Raw genomic sequence first — 19,592 nt, 5'->3', positions numbered from 1 at the left:
AAACACAGCAGGGATAAAGAATAGCTAACAGAGGCTGGGCATGGTGGCTCACGCCTGTAATCCCAGTACTTTGAGAGGCTGAGGCAGGAGGATCACTTGAGGCCAGAAATTTGAGGCCAGCCTGGGCAACATAGCAAGATCCCATCTTTACAAAATAAAAAAGAAATCAGCTGTAGTCTCAGCTACTTTGGAGGCTGAGTGAGGCAGGAGGATCACTTGAGCCGAGGAGTTCAAGGCTACAGTGAGCTATGATCACACCACTGCATTCCAGCCTGCGTGACATAGAGAGACCCTGTCTCTAAAAAGTAAGTAAATGGAAAGATAATGAAAAACAATTTTAAAAAATAATAAAAAGAGTAGCTGACGGGCTGCACCTTAGTTGTTGATATCGAAACAGCAAAAACAACTAACTTCAGACAGTTCAGGGAGAGCTTGCTTTCAGACTTCTCTCCCTAGCCTTTTAGCAAACGTTCCCAGTTCAAGAGGCAAAGTCTCCATCGTGTGGTCAAATGCAAAACTGCAGCTCCTTTGGAGCAATTGCAAAACAAAATTACAAACCGTTGAGAGCGCAGGGGAGGTCGGCTGAGCCAATGTTAAGGCCGGGCAAGTTGCCTTGTCTTTCTACAGCCCCAACCTTTTCATCCCTTGAAAACTCTGTCCTCCATCCTTCAAAGTCTGTTGCTCTCCCACCATCCCAACCATCAACTCTGGCTAAATATATATCAGTCATTTGTATGTATGTCTTTCCCCCTACATGTTTTCTCCTTATAAGGCACGGTTACCACTTTTCCAAAGAGAAAAGGGCAGCCAGAATGAGAGGCTGGCAGGTGACTGATCTCTGGACTTTCATTACCAAAAGGGCTGGAGTTGAGTTTTGTCTAAAAGGGTGGCACAGAGTGTAAACAGTCACCTTTAAGAGAGGAAGTTCACAAAACCTTCCTGTTTGCCAATATGGATACCTGATTTGACCCTTGTCTGAGGTGGGCAGAGGCCAGGCCATCATGCTAAATAAGGAAACATGACTCACCAGGCAGGTCATGCCTGGTACAGGCCCTAAATCTGCTAATCCAATGACGTTTTTGTCGTTGCCTCTTTGGGTTTAAGGGAAATTACTGGCAGCTTTCTTAGGCAGCCTTGAGAATCTAGGATGTAGTATATCCCAACAGTACAAGTAGGTTCCTTGGCATTTATCACAGACATAAATTTTAGGAATGTAAACCAGAGCGCTGAGTACTCCTCATAAAATAGAATATTGTCACCATTTAAAATGACTTTTATGGAAAAAGAATAATGGCTAACATGTTGAAATGCTTTCGATAGTACCTGGCAGCTATTTAATAAGTATTACCCATGATGATTACTCATAAGGTCATTTTTTAATGGCAGTGCAATCTTCCTAACAATCCTATGATTAGAAATTAATATTATCTGTATCTTACAGAAGAGAAAACTAAAGCTTTGAGAAGTTAGCCACCCTGGCTAGACTCTGGTTAAGCCGGAATGCCAATCCCAATTGTCTGACTCCAAAAATTAGGCTCTCAAGCAGTAGGTCAAATGATTTTTAAGAAAATATAAAGACGTTGAGAGCTGTTCATAGTATATTATTATGTGAAAAAGAAAGGCTTACAAAATGATATACTATAACCTCATTTTGCAAAAACTATGTGCATATGTGTGCACATGTAATAAACAGAGAAATGCAGACAAATGAATACAAAATGAAGGGCTTAAGAGCAAGAGCTTTGGAGCCCTTTTTCTGGGTTCAAATTCTGGCTCCATTTTTTTTTAGCATTGTTAAGGAAGTACAGAATATGGAAGACTTTTATTTTCTTCTTTGGTTTTATCTGTATTTTCAAAGTGAATCTTCATTAGTTGTATAATGAAGGAGAGAAAGCATTTTTTTTTTTTGCATATTATGGGGGTACAGATTTTAGGGTTTCAATAAATGCCCATTTCCCCCCCTCCCCCCAAAAGTCTGAGTCTCCATCATGACCATCCCCCAGATGGTGCACATCTCACTCGTTATGTTTGTATATACCCGCCCCCCTCCCCCCTCCCACCTCCCCAATACCCTATTACTGTAGCACCTATGTGTCCACTTAGGTGCTACTCAGTTAATACCAGTTTGCTGGAGAATATATCTGGTGCTTGTTTTTCCATTCTTGGGATACTTCACTTAGTAGTATGGGTTCCAGCTCTAACCAGGAAAATACAAGATGTGCTATATCACCATTGTTTCTTAGAGCTGAATAGTACTCCATGGTATACATATACCACATTTTATTAATCCATTATTGGATTGTTGGGCACTTGGGGAAAGCATTTTTTTTTAAAGAATGTAGATAGAGTGGGATGGCCAGAGGGGAGCTGTGAATGGACAGTTGGCTGAAGGCCAGGTGGCAGCTGATGGCAGGGAGAGGAAGGGCTCTGTGCATTTTCACTCCCAGTTTCAGCGCAGCCAGGTGGAACTAGGTAGTGGGCAGAGAATGAGATATGGCTCTTGCTTGTCATGGTGCAGTACGGACACCTAGCAGCCACCAACATCTGTTTTCCCTTCCTCCATGGCAGCCCCCAGCTGGGTTTGTGGCCACCCATAATCCAGACCACATTTTCCAGCTTTCTTGTAGCTAGGTGTGACCAGGTAAGACTAATTCAGGCCCATGGGATGTATGTGCCCTGTCATTTCTGGGATGTGTTTTTAAAGGTAGAAGACATTGGCTCTCCACTCTTCCTACTTCTTGTGGCTGGAAGCTGTACTTTGTGGTTGCAGCTTGAGTATTTTGAACCATGAAGAGGAAGCCACATGTTACTAAAAGAGAGGCAACAAGAGGAAAACCAAGGCACTAATAATCAGGGGGCCACCACACTAGCCAGGCTCCTTACTTTTGGACTTCATTTACATAAAGAAGAAATAAATTTCTGCCTTCTGTTAGCCACTGTTATTTTGGATTTTCTGCCATTCACATCTTCTTGGTTTTCAATCAGGGGCTACCCCAGGAGACACATGGCAGTGTCTGGAGATGTATTACTATTTGGTTCTAGCAACTGAAGAGGTGCAACTGGCATCTAGTGAACAGAGGGCAAGAAAGCTGCTAAACAATGCACGGAACAGCCTCCACAACAAAGAATAATCCTATCCAAAATGTCAGTAGTGCTGATTTTGAGAGATCCTGCTCACAGTTGAACTCAAACTTAACTGACATAAAGAGCTTCCTAAGAGCATATCCACGATGACTTTGTAACCAGATTTGACCTGCTGAAGCATGGTCATGAGGTTGGTCTGAGCCATGGAAAATCCTGCTGGGTCAATTACTGCGTGCACCAAGGGCCAGTGAGAACCAAGACGGTCTTGTTGAGAGGATTGTACTTGTGAAGCTTTATCTCCAAGTCAGAGACCCAGGTGGTTCTTTACTTTGCCAAGAGGTCATTGCTCTCCAGCTTAGGGGAAATGCTGTGGTCACATTTATTCAGGGCAGCTTCTCTGCCTTCCTAGACCATAAACCCTTCAGTGACGCTGGTGCATTTGGATGGTAAGCCAGTGTCTCCCTCCAGCACTCTCTGGATCTAGCAGTTGGCTCCTTGTCCACACAAATCCAGTCCCCTGTGCACCAGAGGCTGGATCCCCTGGGTGAATGGTGGTATAAGGAAGGGCTCCGACCTATTGCTTGTGTTAACGCTGGGGCAGGTTAGGGGTAGACAGGACTGTTCCCAAAGATCCAATTGGTTGAACTCCCAGAAATCCCAGAACAGGACTGTTCCCAAAGATCCAATTGGTTGAACTCCCAGAACATCCCAGAAATCCAAGTCCAAAAGTAAGCAGCCTGGCTACTGTGGTGGCCCCCTGATTATTAGTGACTTGGTTTTCCTCTTGTTGCCTCTCTTTTGGTAACATGCGGTTTCCTCTTCATGGTTCTAAATACTCAAGCTGCAACCACAAAGTACAGCTTCCAGCTGTAGAGCGGAGAGCCAATGTCTTCTATCTTTAAAAACACATCCTGGAAATGACAAGGCACATACATCCCATGGGCCTGAATTAGTCACCTGCTTACACCTGGCTACAAGGAAAGCTGGAAAATGTGGTCTGGATTCTGAGTGGCCACAAACCCAGCTGGGGGCTGCCATGCAGGAAGTACCTCCCAGACTGTACCTCGAGGATCAGTTGCACAAGTCATGTGTTGGGAAGTCTGAGGGTGAATTATATCTGCTGGGTCCCTCCTCATTGGTGGGCTGGTGAAACTTGGCCAGGTGAAACTTTGGAGGAGCTGTCTTAGGAAGTAGGTGACCTGACTATCAGAACAGCTGTTTCCTATACTGGAAGAGACTTGGTTATCTGGGACTGGAAGAATTTCCTCTCACTCTGCCCACAATATCCCTCCCAGTGTGTCTGTGAGGCCACAGGTATTTCACATGGATGTTGGGGTTCCCCAGCTTGTCTGTCTTGCCTTGATGTACATACAAGGCATCCCCCTGGTCTGGGCTGAGCCTCCCTTCAGGAGTAATCGTGAATTGATCAAGTTAAGTCGACTGTAAGGATCACTTCATTGAGCACTTCCAGATATGGGCAGTTTGATTCCAACTCAGGTTTTGGGTGAGAAGCTTGGGCATGGAGGCCCATGGATGGACATGTTGTTCCCTTGATGTGTGTGGTAGATGGTGAGGTTGGCAGTTTCCTGGTCAAAGGTGCTTATCAACTCTCTAAATTGACTTTTGGGGAACTCTCTGGAATCTCTTAGTAGGCTTGATGAGAGGTTCTTGTGATCCAAGAAGGGAAACGATGGTAACCAGTGTTAAAGAGTGGGAGTTCTAAGGTCATAGAGATGGGATAGGGAAGAAAAGGTAAAGATCAATAGTAATTAGAGAAGGGAGTGAAGATTCTGGAAACAGTTGCTAAGGTAATTCAGAACTTATTTTAAAGTAAGTCTTTTTGAACAATAAAGAGTTTTAAAATTATAATGTCCAAATATAAAGAGAATAGTATTATAAGCCCGATATGGCCATCAATTCATGCCAATCTTATTTCATTTTGTATCCCAACTATTTTCTGTTATATCCCATACCCCCAAATTATTTTATCTATTTATTTATTTTTGAGACAGAGTCTGACTCTGTTGCTAGAGTGTTGTGGCATCAGCCTACTTCACAGCAACCTCAAACTCCTGGGCTCAAGTGACTCAACTGCCTCAGCCTCCTGAGTAGCTGGGACTACAGGCATGAGCCACCATGCCCGGCTAATTTTTTCTATATATTTTTAGCTGTCCAAATAATTTCTTCTGTTTTTAGTAGAGATGAGGTCTCGCTCTTGCTCAGGTTGGTCTCAAACTCCTGAGCTCAAACGATCCACCCGCCTCCTCGGCCTCCCAGAGTGCTAGGATTACAGGCGTGAGCCGCCTCGCCTGGCCAACAATAATTCTTTAATATCATCAAACATCATTGATTTGTGAACATCAAATGTGGTGTTCACATTTCTTTAATTGTCTTATAACATTTTTCACAATTTGTTTGTTTTGAATTAGGATACAAATAAAGTTCATGCATTTTGATTGATTGACAAGTCTCTTAAATCTCTTTCAATAGGTTCCCCCTCTATATCTTTTTGTCCCTGTTACACTTAATTTGTGAAGAAACCAGGTGGTTTGTCCTATAGATACTACCATGGCGTGGGGTTTTCTGTCTTCATTTTCTTGGTGATAGTTAACGTGTTGCTGTGTTTGCTGTGTATCCTAAGATTAGTGCTTATGCTATGGCTTATGGCTTGAATGTCCCCTCCAAAACTCCTGTTGAGGCTTATTCCCTGTGTAGCAGAATTGAGAGGCGGGGCTTTTAAGAGGTGATTGGGTCATGAGAGCCCTGCCCTGGGGAATGGATTAGTCCATCCATGGATTAATGGTTTTTAATGGGAGAGTGACTGGGGGCTTTGTAAGAAGAGGAAGAGAGACCTGAGTTAGGTGTTTGCACATTGGCATCTCAGCCCCTCCCTGTGTGATGCCTTGCACCATCTTGGGGACCCTATAGAGAGTCCTCACTGTTAAGTCCCTCACCAGACACAGCTCCTCGACCTTGGACTTCTCCACCTCCATAACTATAGGAAATAATTTCTTTTTCCTTATAAATCACCCAGTTTTAGGGATTCTTATAAACAACAGAAAACAGATTAAAATAGCTTAGATCTAGAAGATTCATCAAATTTGGATGTAATTTTGTCATTGTTGTTAAGACTGCTTTAGAGGCAATGGTGTATATTTCCACCAGAAAGGCATAAGGTCTTGTTATTTTTCTTTGTGATGGTTATTGTCTATCTCCATGACTTCTTAGGGGTTCCGAAATGGTGATCTTGAGCCATCTGCAGTGGTCCAGGATGTAGAGCTGGATATCTATTGAACAGCACCTAACACTCTGTATAACTCTTTGTTTATTCCTCTTAAGTATTTGTGAAATGCCCGAAAGCAGTATAGCATCATGGATAAAGTCAAATTGACATTGGTTGGAATCCTAGCCCCAGCACTTAATCAGTATATGACTTTTTCTGTAAATTTCTTAATTCCTCTGTGCTTTAATTTCCGAATATGTAAAATGGAAATAACGGAACATGCACTATATTAATGTGGTGAATATTAGAAAGATAGATACAAAAGATGTTTGATACGTAATAGATTCTCAGTAAAAAGTAACATTTGTAGTTCCAGAATTCATTGATTTTTAAGATGCAAATTTTTTTTTTCACATGCTAACATCTCTGAAACTGGGCTTTATGCATGTTATACTCTAATGTATCTTAGGTCTAATGACATATGATTGCAGTAGAGTAGAGGCAGTTCCTCTTGACTAAGCACATTGAGTCTCAGACATTGGGGTTGCTATGGAGACTCAATCATTCAAAAATGGGCTTTCGGAAGTAAGCATATTCTGTTAATAATTTCAATTGGCCCTAGAATGTTCCAGAGTTTAGTGGAGGTTCTCCATTCTTGAATACTTGATATGGATTTTATGTCTTGTATGTAGACTAACAAAGGTGAATTCTCAGAAGTACTCCGCAAATTTTAATATTGTTATGTGTTATTAGGTGTTTAAGACAAAAGAAAATAGAAATTGAAAAATTCATTACCTCCTTGTTACAAGTCACATCAGGTTCTTCTCTCAAACTTCCCCATTTCCTTTTTCCTTCTTGTCCCACCATGAGGAGTTTAATCTTGTGGATCAGTTTCTGGAGTTTAAGTGGGGCCCTTTTAGTCAGTGGGAGTGTCACTGCACAATAAATTTGTACCTGTGACTTCTGGCCACCTACACTTCCTCTGACTTGGTTATGGTAGTAAATGGAAAAGGTTTGCCAATTGATCTTTTTCATGGCCATGTTTTGTCTAACTTAATCTCATACCATGGACGTATTTCCATGCCTTTAATAGTTAAATTTAAATAGTTAAATGCCTATAGTTAATATTAAGTTATTATTTCACTCTATAATTATACATAATTCGGTTAACAATTATTCTCTATTGACCATCTTTACAATTTTATACTGTCATAAAAACATTGCCATAAACACCTTTGGAGTATGTATTTCTTTTTTTAAGTTTTTATTTTTAATCAGCACATAATAATTGTATGTATTTAAGGGGGACAGTGTGATGTTTTAATATGTGTATACATTGTATAATGGTCAAATCAGGGTAATTATCATACCTATAACCTCAAGCATTTATCATTTCTTTGTGGTGAGAACAAAATCTTCTCTTCCAGCTACTTTGAAATATACATCATTGTTAACTGTATTCACCCTACTGTGCAATAGAAAACCAGAATTTATTCCTCCTAACTGTAACTTTACACTCATTAACCAACCTCTCTCCATCCTCCCCTCCTCTACCCTTCCTAGCTTCTGGTAACCACTGTTCTACTCTCTATTTCTATGAGATTAACTGTTTTACATTCCACATATAAGTGAGATCATACGGTATTTGTCCTTCTGTGCCTAACTTAATTCACTTAACATAGTGCCTTCTGGGTTCATCCACATCACAAATGACAGGATTTCATTCCTATTTTTTTGCTGAATAGTATTCCATTGTATACATATACACCACTTTATAAAAATCCGTTTATCCATCAGTGGACATTTAGATTGATTCCATATTGTGGCTATTGTGAATAATGATGCAATAAATATAGGAGTGCAGATGTATCTTCTACACAATGATTTCATTTCCTTTGGATATACGGTTGACCTTTGACCACATGGGTTTGAACTGTGCGGGTCCACTTACATGTGAATTTTCTGCCACCCTGAGACAGCAAGATCATCTTCTCCTCTTCCTTCTCCTCAGCCTACTCAACATGAAGACGAAGATGAAGACTTTTATGATGATCCACTTCCACTTAATAAATAGTAAACATATTTTCTCTTTCTTATGATTTCCTCAGTGACATTTCCTTTTCTCTAGTTTATTAGGGAAAAGAAATACAGTATGTAATACATATAACAGGTATATAATACATATAACATTACGTGTAATTGACTGTTTGTGTTATCAGTTATGCTGCCAGTCAACAGTAGGCTATTAGCAGTTAAGTTTTGGGGGGACCAAAAGTTATATGCAGATTTTCAACTGCACAGGGAGTCCATGCCTCTGACTCCCAGGTTTTTCAAGGGCCAAATGTATATTCAATAGTGGATCATATGAAGTTTTATTTTTAATTTTGTGAGGAACCTCCATAGTTGTCCATAATGGCTGTACTGATTTACATTTCCACCAACAGCATATAAGAGTTCCCATTTCTCCATATCCTCAGCAGTATTTGTTATTTTTTGTCTTTTTGGTAATGACCATTCTGATTGGGGTAAGGCAATATCTAATTGTGGCTTTGATTTGCATTTCCCTAATGATTAACGATATTGAGCATTTTTTCATATACCTGTTGACCATTTGTATAAATTCTTTTGAGAAATTGCTATTCAGGTCTTTTGTCCATTTTTTTAAATCTGATTATTATTTTTTTTTGCTATTGAGTTTTTGAGTTCCTTGTATGTTCTGAATATTAATTCTTTGTCAGATACATAGTTTGCAAATATTTTCTCCCATTCTGTAAGTTGTCTCTTTACTCTGTTGATTGTTTCCTTTGTTGTGCAGAAGCTTTTTACTTTAATGTAATCTTATTTATCTATTTTTACATTTGTTGCCAGGGCTTTTTATGTCTTATCCAAAAAAATCCTTGCCCAAACCAATGTCATGAAGTGTTTTCCTTGTTTTCTTCTAGTAGTTTTATAGTTTTAGGTTTTATATTTAAATCTTTAATCCATTTTGAGTTGATTTATGAATATTGTGAGAGGTTCATTCTTCTTCATGTGGATATCCAATTTTCTCAGTATCATTTATTGAAGAGACTGCCCTTTCCCCAATGTGTGTTCTTGGCACCTTTGTTGAAAATTATTTAGTTGTAAATGTGTGGATTTATTTCTGAGTTCTCTATTTTGTTCCATTGGTTTATCCATTTTTATGCCTGTGAAATGCTGTTTTAGTTACTGTAGCTTTGTAGTATATTTTGAACTCAGGTAGTGTAATACCTCAAGCTTTATTCTTTTTGCTAATATTGCTTTGGTTATTTGAAGTCATTTGTGGTTCCATAAAAATTTTAGGGTTGTTTTTTCTATTGCTGTGGTATTTTCTATTGCTGTGGTATTACTGTGGTATTTTTCTATTGCTGTGGCATTGGTATTTTGATAGAGATTATATTGAGTCTGTAGATATCTTTGGGCAGATTTGTATGGGCATTTTAACAATATAATTCTTATAATCTGTGAGTGAACATGAGATATTTTTCCATTAGTTTGTGTACTGTTTGATTTATTTTATAAATATTTTGTAGTTTGTATTGTAGATATATTTCACTTCCTTGGTTAAGTTTGTTCCTAGATATTTTTTTTTTCTAGCTATTATAAATGGGATTTTTTTCCCCTTGATTTCTTTTTCAGATCATTTGCTATTAGCATATAGAAATGCTACTGATACTTGCATGTTGATTTTGTATCCTGCAAATTTACTGCATTCATTTATTAGTTCTAATAGTTTTTTTGTTTTCTTTATATAAGATCATGTCATTTACAAACAGAAACAATTTGACTTCTTTATTTCCAATTTGGATGCCTTTTATTTCTTTCTTTTGCCTAATTACCCTGGCTAAGACTTCCAGTACTATGTTGAATAGAAGTGGTGGAAGTGGCCATCCTTGTCTTGTTCCAGATTTTAGAGGAAAATCTTTTAACTTTTCCTTTTTTAATATGATATTGCCTGAGGGTTTGTTCATATATTATCTGCATTGTGTTGGTTCATTCCTTCTATACCTAGTTTGTTGAGAATTTTTATTATGAAGGGATGTTGAATTTTATCAAATGCTCTGAGTATAATAAAATGATTACATGAGTTTGTCCTTGATTTTGTTAAAGTGATACATCACATTTATTGATTTGCATATGTTGAACCATCCTTGCATCCCTGAGATGAATCTCACTTAATCATGGTAAATGATTTTTTTAAATATGCTGTTGAATTCAGTTTGCTAGTATTTTGTTAAAGATTTTTGCATCTATTTTTATTGGGGATATTGGCCTGTAGTTTTCTTTTTTTGTTGTGTCCTTGTATGATTTGGATCAAGGTAATGCTGATCTTGAAGAATGAGTTTGGAAGAATTCCCTCCCCTTCAATTTTTTTGGAATAGTTTGAAAAGAATTGGTATTAGTTTTTCTTTAAATGTTTGGTGTAATTTAGCAGTGAAGCCATCAGGACCGGAACTTTTCTTTGAAAAACATTTTATCACTGATTCAATCTCATTACCATTATTGATCTGTTTTTATTATGAAGGGATGTTGAATTTTATCAAATGCTCTTTCTGAGTATAATAAGATGATTATATGAGTTTGTCCTCGATTCTGTTAAAGTGATACATCTATCATTTTTTCTATTTCTTCCTGATTTGATCTTGGTAGGTTATGTGTCCAAGAATTTATTCATGTCTTCTAGGTTTTCCAATTTGTTGGTGTATTCTTGCTCATAACAGTCTTTTATGATCCTTTGTGTTTCTGTTGTAACAACTATAATGTCTCCTTTTTCATCTCTCTGATTTTATTTGAGTAATTTCTCTTTTTTTCTTAGTCTACCTAAAAGTTTGTAGATTTTTTTTATATTTTCAAAACACCAGCTCTTCATATCATTGATCTTTATATATTATATATAATCTATATCTTAGCCTCAATTTCATTTATCTCTGCTCTGATCTTTATTATTTCTTTCCTTCTAATAATTTTGTGTTTATTTTGTTCTTGTTTTTGTAGTTTTTCAGGTGCAACATTAGATCTTTATTTGAGATCTTTCTATTTTTTGATGATGTAGGCATTTATTGCTATAAACTTTGTTCTGGGAACTGCTTTTGCTACATCCCATAAGTTTTTGGATGTTGTATTTTCATTTGTCTCAATACATTTTTTAATTTCTTTATTAACTTCTTCATTGACCCATTTGTTATTTAGAAGAAAATATGTTTAATTTCCATGTATTTGTACAGTTTCCAAAGTTCTTTCTATTATTGATTTCTAGTTTAATTCCATTTTGGTCAGAAAAGACACTTGATATTGTAATCAACCTTACAAAATTACCCCCTCTCTAAGTTATTTTTTGTCTTCTCCTCAATACCTCAGACTTTCAGACCAGCCAAGCCTAATGAACAGAACATTGTAATCTTCTTGCTTAACTAACTTCTCCACAGGACTTCCTGATAATACAACATCCATCACCAATGGCTGACTCTTGATTCAGACCATTTGCAGACCTGATGACTTCAAACCCCATGCAACTTGACCTGCATCCCACAACCTGCTATAAAAGCCCTTGCCCTTAGTTGGTTGGGGAGACAGATTTGAGAAATATCTCCCATCTCCCAGCTGATGTCAATCACAACAAAACCCTTTGTTCCCTAGGAATACTCATCTTATTAATTGGCTTTCTGTGTGGTGAGCAATGAGACCTAGGCCAAACCCCTTTAAAATTTGGTAGCAATATGATTTTTATTTTTAAAAATTTGTTAATATTTGTTTTGTGGCCTAACATATGATTTATCCTGGAGATTGTTCTGTATGCTTTTGAGAGGCATATGTATTCTGCAGCTGTTGGACAAAATGTTCTGTAAATGTCTGTTAGGTCTATTTTGTCTAGAGTAAAGTTTAACTCCAATGTTTCTTTGTTAATTTTATGTTATTTTGGATGATCTGTCTATTGCTAAAGTGGGGTATCGAAGTCTCCCACAATTACTACATCACAGTCTATCACTCCCTTTACATCCATTAATGTTTGCTTTATATATTTAGGTGCTTTAATATTGACTGTATATATATTTATAATTGCTGTATTGACCCTTTTATCATTATAGAGGTCTTTGGAAAGTTCATGGAAAATGTGTATTATGAAAAAACTATGCATGAATTTAAAAATTTTTTGCACCAAGATTAATTCATAATAACTTGTTATAACATGTCTGAACAGAGTCTAGTTTGGGGCATTGAAAAGGATAATACATCAGTTTTAAAAGAGTCCTTAACAGAATAAGATGAATTCTGCTAAAATTGAAGCAAAAATAAACATCACATTTATGGTGAAACTTGTGTGGAAGCATGGTGAAATCGTTGATGCTTTTTTAAAAGTTGTGGGTATAATGCCCCAAAGAAATCAGCAGTTTACAAATGGATAATTCATTTTAAGAAGAGATAAGATTATGTTGAAGATGAACCCCACAGTGGCAGACCATCCACATCAATTTGTGAAAAGATTAATCTTATTTGTGCCCTAATTGAAGAGGACAGACAATTAACAGCAGAAACAATAGCCAACACCACAGACATTTCAATTGGTTCAGCTTACGTAATTCTGACTGAAAAATTAAAGTTGATCAAACTTTCTAATTGACTGTCATGCCCAGATCAGCTGCAGACAAGAGCAAAGCTTTCGATGGAAATTGTAAACAAATGGGATCCAGATCCTGAAGCATTTTTTTCAAAGAATTGCAACAGAAGTTAAAACATAGCTTTACCAGGATGATCCTAAAGACAAAGCACAATCAAAGCAGTGGCTACCAAGAGGTTTAAGTGATCCAGTCAAAGCAAAGCTGGACCAGTCAAGAGCAGAGGTCATGCAATGGTTTTTTGGGGATACCCCAGGTATTTTGCTTGCTGACTTTCTGAAAGGCCAAAGAATGATAAAATCTGATTATTATTAGAGTGTTTTGAGAAAGTTAGCCAAAACTTTAGCAGAAAAATGCCTGGGAAATCTTCATTAGAGAGACCTCTCCACCATGACAGTGCTTTGGTTCATTCTTTTCATCAGAAAAGGGCAATTTTGTGAAAGTTTCAATGGGAAATTATTAAGCATCCATCTTACAGTCCTGATTGGGCTCTTTATGACTTCTTTCTGTTTCCTAATCTTAAAAAATCTTTAAGTGTCACTTATTTTTCTTCACTTAATAATGTAAAACAAAAAAACTACATTGACATGGTAAATTCCCAAGACCCTCAACTCTTTAGGGATGAATTAATGGCTAGAATCAGCACTTACACAAGTGTCTTGAAATTGATGGAGCTTACGTTAAGAAATAAAGTTTATGTTTTTCATTTTGTCTTTTAATTCTATTTTTCCACAAATTTTTGAAGTTATCTCTTATTAATATAATCTCAAATAATGGTCTTCTTTATCTCTTTGACAGTTTTTGGCTTAAAATCTGTTTTATCTTATGTAAGTATAGCTATTCCTGATCTTTTTTGGTTTCCATTTGCATGGAAAATCTTTTTTCATCCCTTCACTTTCAGTCTTATGCATGCCTCTGCAAATAAAGTGATTCTCCTGTAGACAACATATAGTGGCTCTTTTTTTTTCTTTTAAATCCATTCAGCCACTATATGTCTTTCAATTTGGGAATTTAATTCATTTCTTCAAGGTAATCATGGATAGATAAGGACTTACTGCTGCCATTGTTTAACTTATTTTCTAGTTGTTTTGTAAATCCTTTCTTCATTTCTTCTTCTCTTGCTGTCTTCATTTGTGGTTAAGTGATTTTCTCTATTACTATGTTTTGATTTCTTGCCTTTTATTTTAGTGTATCTATTGTAGATTTTTGTTTTGTGGTTACAAAAAACATCTCGTAGTTATAACAAGTTGTTCTAAATTAATAATAACTTAATTTTAATCACAAATAGAAGAAACAAAACAACTATCTCTTTAACTCCAATCCTTCCTCACATTTTGAATTTTTGATGTCACAATTTACACCTCTTTATATTGACTATCTCAACAAATTGCTGTAGTTATTATTTTTAATAGTTTGCCTTTTAGTCTTCATACTAAAGATATAAATGTTTTATGCATCACAAATACAGTATCAGAGTATTGTGAATTTGTCTGTATACTTAATTTTACCAGTGAGTTTTATATCTTCAGATATTTTCTTGTTCCATGTTAGTGTTCTTTCAGTTTGAAGAACTTCTTTAGCATTTCTTATACATTAGGTCTGGTGATGATGAATTCTCTCATCTTTTGTTTGCCCAAGAAAATCTTTGTCTTTTATTTCTGAATAATAGCTTTGCTGGGTATAGTATTCTTGATTAAAAGTTTTCTTTTTTCACCCTTTAGTATTCTATATCATTCTACTTTCTCCTGGACTGAAAGGTTTCAGCTGAGAAGTCTGCTGCCAGCTACAATGGAACTTCCTTATATGTTATTGCTTCTTTTCTTTTGCTGTTTTCAGAATCCTCTCTTTGTGACCTCTGAGAGTTTGATTATATGTCTCGGGGTAATCTTATTTAGGTTGAATATGATTAGTCATCTTTGATCTTCCTATAGCTGGATATTTGTATCTTTCTCCAGGCTTAAAAATTATTCTGTTATTTCTTTGAATAAGCTTTCTACCTTTTTTACTTTCTCTACTACCCCTTTGAATTCACTACTTACATATTTGCAATTTGATGCTATCCCACAGATCCCATAAGCTTTCTTTGTTCCTTTTCATTCTTTTTTCTTTGATCAAATCTGCATATTTATTTTTATTTTTTAGTAAACATGCTGAAAGTTTCGATGACTGTGTATTTTCAAATAGCCTGTCTTCAAGCTCACTGATTCTTTTCTCTGCCTAATCAATTCTGCTGTCGATGCTTTCTCTCTCCCTATTGAATTTTTAATTTCGTTGATTGTATTTTTCCGTTCCAGAATTTGTTTGATTTTTTAAATTATTTCAATCTCTCTATTAAATTTCTCTGATAAATATCTGAATTGTTTTTCTGTGTTTTATTGAAATTCACTGAGCTTCCTTATCACAGCTATTTTGAATTCCTTGTCTGATAGATTACCACATCTCCTTCTCTTTAGGGTCTGTCACTGGCACCTTATTTTTTCTGTTTGGTGAGGTTGTGATTCTCTGATTGTTCTTCATGCTTGTGGATGCATGTTGGGGTCTGCGCATTGAATAATTATGTATTTATACAAGTCTTTACAACCTGGCTTTGTTTGTGCATATTCTTTTTCAGAAGGCCTGTCCAGGTATCTAAGCAGACTATTGCAAAAGCCCATGGCCATTGCAGCCATTTCAGCACTAGAGGAGGCCTAAGCCCAGATTCACTGCAAGTATTGTGAGGGTTCTGAGATTGGCATAGATTGGCATAGATTGCCGTGGCCTAGCTAGACTTGGGGAAGACCCATGTAGGGCACCCAGGCTGTGTGGAAAAGCTGGCCAGGAACCTGAGTTAAGAAACCTGAGCCACTGGCCTAGACAGGCATGCCTTCTGGCAGTTCTCTGCATAGGCAGGGCAGTTACCTGTGTTGAAATAAGAGGAGCCAGAGCTGAGGCTGGCCAACCTCAGGTTCCACTTTGGAATAGAGGCTAGTGAGCCTACTGCAGTGGACCCAGGTGGGTACACATTTCTCAGCGGTTCCCTGCAAAGGTGGAACGATTCTTTGACTGCAGTGACAGAGACTGGAGCCAAGATTGGACCCCTCAGGATCCACTGAGGGGATGAAGGCTGGTGAGCCTGCCCCAGTAGCCAGGTGAGCATGTGTCCCCCAGCTGTTCCCTGTAGGACAGCTCTCTGTAGCAAGAAGAGCCAGAATTGAGACTGGTTTCCTTTAGGATTCACTATGGAACAGATGCCAGTGGCCCACCATGGTAGCTCAGGTGGTGCACACTCCCAGCATTTCCCTACATGAGCAGACGAGCTTCCTGACTGCAATGAGAGAAGGGGAAGGATCTGCTGTGGGATGGAGGCTGGTGAGCCTTTCACAGAGGTTCAGAAAGACAGGTAACTTCCAGGCTGTGCTTAGATATTCCCTCCCCCTGGGTCCTTATATGAGCAGTAATAAGTTGGGACCACAGCTGAGGGGGGCTGGAGCTGGGTTACAGGGTAACTTTCAGGTCCACTTCCAAGACTGAGGTTGTCAGGCAGACAAGCATGTCTGCCAAGCACTAGTGTGTGTGATTCTTCTTGGCCCCTTTGGCAGATGGTTTTGATTCCAGGCTCAAAGCAGGCTATAGCCAAGTGCTTTAAGGAATGGGGCTGTTTCTGGGTTTGAACCCAGGAGCACAGTTGGTGGGTCTGCCACTTGGGTGCTTGTCTGCATTCTCAATATGGCCTTCCTAGGTTTTGGGCTCCACCTGGTATTCACAACTTCCTACCTGAATCCTGAGGTTCCCACAGAGAGACCTTTGTCTATAGATGGGTACAGAAGCCTTGTTGGGGGATATGAGTGGGTGACCTCCTATTCCTATTCTGTCATCTTGCTGCCATCACTCTGCAATAAACACCTTGGAGCCAAGTATTTTTATTTTACCATCCAGATGATTGTTTTTTTCCTTGAGACAAGATCTTGCTCTGTTGCCCAGGCTAGAGTGTGGTGGCGTGACCATAGCTCACTGCAAACTTAAACTCCTGGGCTCAAACCATTCTTCTGCCTCAGCCTCCCGAGTAGCTGGGACTACAGGCATGCGCCACCACACTGGCTAATTTTTCTAGTTTTTGTAGAGACAGGATCTTGTTCTTGCTCAGGCTGGTCTTGAACTCCGGGCCTCAAGCAGTCTTCCCTCCTCGGCTTCCCAAAGTGGTAGGATTATAGGCATGAGCCACCACTCCTGGCCTCCAGTTGAAATTTTTAATTAAAAAAATTAAAGTACCACATTCATGTGGTTAGAAAGTTATAATAGAACAATAGCATTAGTATAGACGTAATGGTATTGGTAATATTTATGTTTTTAAGCTAAGTGGTTCATAGGAATTTATTTTATTGTTATGCTTCAAAATCTATGTGGGTATTAGATGTAGTCTTTTGTAGGCATCCAATATTACATGAATAACAATCTTTAACTCCCCTCACTACCAAATAAACAACAACAAAAAAAGGCAGAAATAAAAAGAAAGTCTCTTTTCGTACCCTGGCACTCTTCTTAAAGGTAACCACTATTTTGATAATTTTTAGTGTATCCTTCCTGAAAAATGCTCTGTGCAAATAAAAGTACACATTTTAAATAATGCCCCTTTAAAAAAAACCTGTAAGGACAGCATAGGGCCCCTGGGCAGTCAGACTCTAGAGCTAAAAACCTTGAGTTGGAATTCTGTCTCCTCCTATAACCAATTATGTAACTTTGGATAAGTTTTTAAATCTCTCTGTGTTTCAGTTCCCTTACCTGTAAAATAGGGTTAATAAACCTCAGAGGATTGTCTTTAGGATTAAATGTAGTATTTAAAAAAGTAGTTTGATTTGTTTATTTAGAATACATTCCCAGAAGTAACTCAAAGGCAGCTGTGGTTAAGCGAAGTGATTACTAGGGAAAAAAGTATTTTTGTAATTTTAGTTTTAAGGAGGTCTGCCCAAGGCTGAGAAAAAAATTCCAGTAGAATAAGGAGTGCCAAAAGGGACAGGAGCCTGACTGGGGTTGGGTAAATCAGGCCCCTAATGAACTAGTGGGTCCAGTAAGAGCTAATGGGTCAATGATGCACATTTTGGTAAGCATTGTTTCTTGCCAAGAGTGTTTCACCTTTGGTACTGGTGCCATCCTTTGCACACAGTGTTGGATAGTCCTGAAGGATCCCCCCGCTCGCTTACGACATAGGGACAATGCATTGGGATTGCATGATAATTAACAAAGAATCCCTTACTGCCATGTCCAATTAGTAAGTTCTATGCTGTGTCTTTGACCAAACCTCTACAATCCTCTTCTCTGAAGAGTTTTTAACATGACATTATGGTGACACAGAAGGAGGCTCCCTGCACCCAACATGCTTTTTCATGTGCCATGAACTTGATGCATGTTTTTCCCTCTGCCTCAAGTACCCTTCCTCCCCATTGTTGCCAATTTGGCTGCAGGTCACAGACCTTGCTGCTTGCCTGACACAAAGTCATTTTCCCCTTCTTCCTTGCTAAAAGAACCTCGACGTGGTTCCAGTGTGGAGCAGCAATGCACTCAGGGTTAGTGAGCTCTTTCTGTGCCCCAGGGGAAGAACCATGATTGATCCAATCATGGTTACCCGATGCTGTTTTGCCAGTGCTTGATTTCAGGCTGTATAGGTGATCCAATTATGGCTAATGGGAGTAAGAGGAAGTCTACTGGAGACTTCTGGAAAATATTTTTCACCCTAATAAACAGTGAGAACTGCTCTTTTCTCTTCTAAATTTCAACACTGTTGTTTAAGGATACGTGTTGTATGGAGCTTCTGCAGCCATCTTGCATCACGAGGGGTGACACGCTGAGTATGGCAGGCTGGAATGACATAAAGAGCCTGAATCCTTCAGAGAACAGAACATCCCACTGTGGGTGGACAGTTACCAGCAGCTTGCTGGCGACAGAGAGTGGAAATCCGGCACTTACAAGTGGTACCAAGTTGTGGCATAGAGCAATGACAGAGTTAGAAACAGACCGTGTTCCAGGTTCTCTTGATCTGGGAACGCTATTTAGCTGCACAAAGAGGTTTTATTACAGTGGCGTAATCACACTTAGGCTTATTTTTCACTTCAACGTGAAAACATGAGGTGAGCAATCTAGGGCTGATGAAGTGGCTTCACGAAGGTGTCAATGCCCCGGGTCCCTTCAGTCATTCTGCTTTGCCACCCTTAGCTTGTGTCCTTCCTTTTGACCGACTGTTGCATCCACCTGCTTTGCCTCTAGCCTGTGTCTACGTTCTAGAGAGAGTGACAGAGGAAGAAGCAGGCATGAAGGGTCAGGGCTTATAAAAGCAAAACGAAAAGCTTCTGAACAGCTTCCACATACTCCTTGCTGGCCAGAGCTCTTACGCTGCCACCTTTAGGGCAGGCTGGGAAGCAACGGTTTGTTTTGTTTTGGTTTGGTGTTTTTTTGTTTTTTGCCACCCCCAGCAGAACTGGGACTCTGAGAGTAGGTGCTGGGGAAATGGGGAAGGTAGACAGAGACATTGTCTGGGAAGATGCTCTGACCACCTTATTGGAATGCATGGGTCTCTGCTGTTCTTCCTTCTCCCAGTGAGTGGGAAGGAGCCACAAGAGACAGACATAATACTTGCCACCATCCGGGGCTTGAGCCAGACTTAAATAAAGCAAGATCACATT

The sequence above is a fragment of the Microcebus murinus genome, chromosome 2, assembly GCF_040939455.1.
Source record: "Microcebus murinus isolate Inina chromosome 2, M.murinus_Inina_mat1.0, whole genome shotgun sequence".
Lineage (NCBI taxonomy): Eukaryota > Metazoa > Chordata > Mammalia > Primates > Cheirogaleidae > Microcebus > Microcebus murinus.
This window is presented reverse-complemented; position numbering follows the sequence as displayed.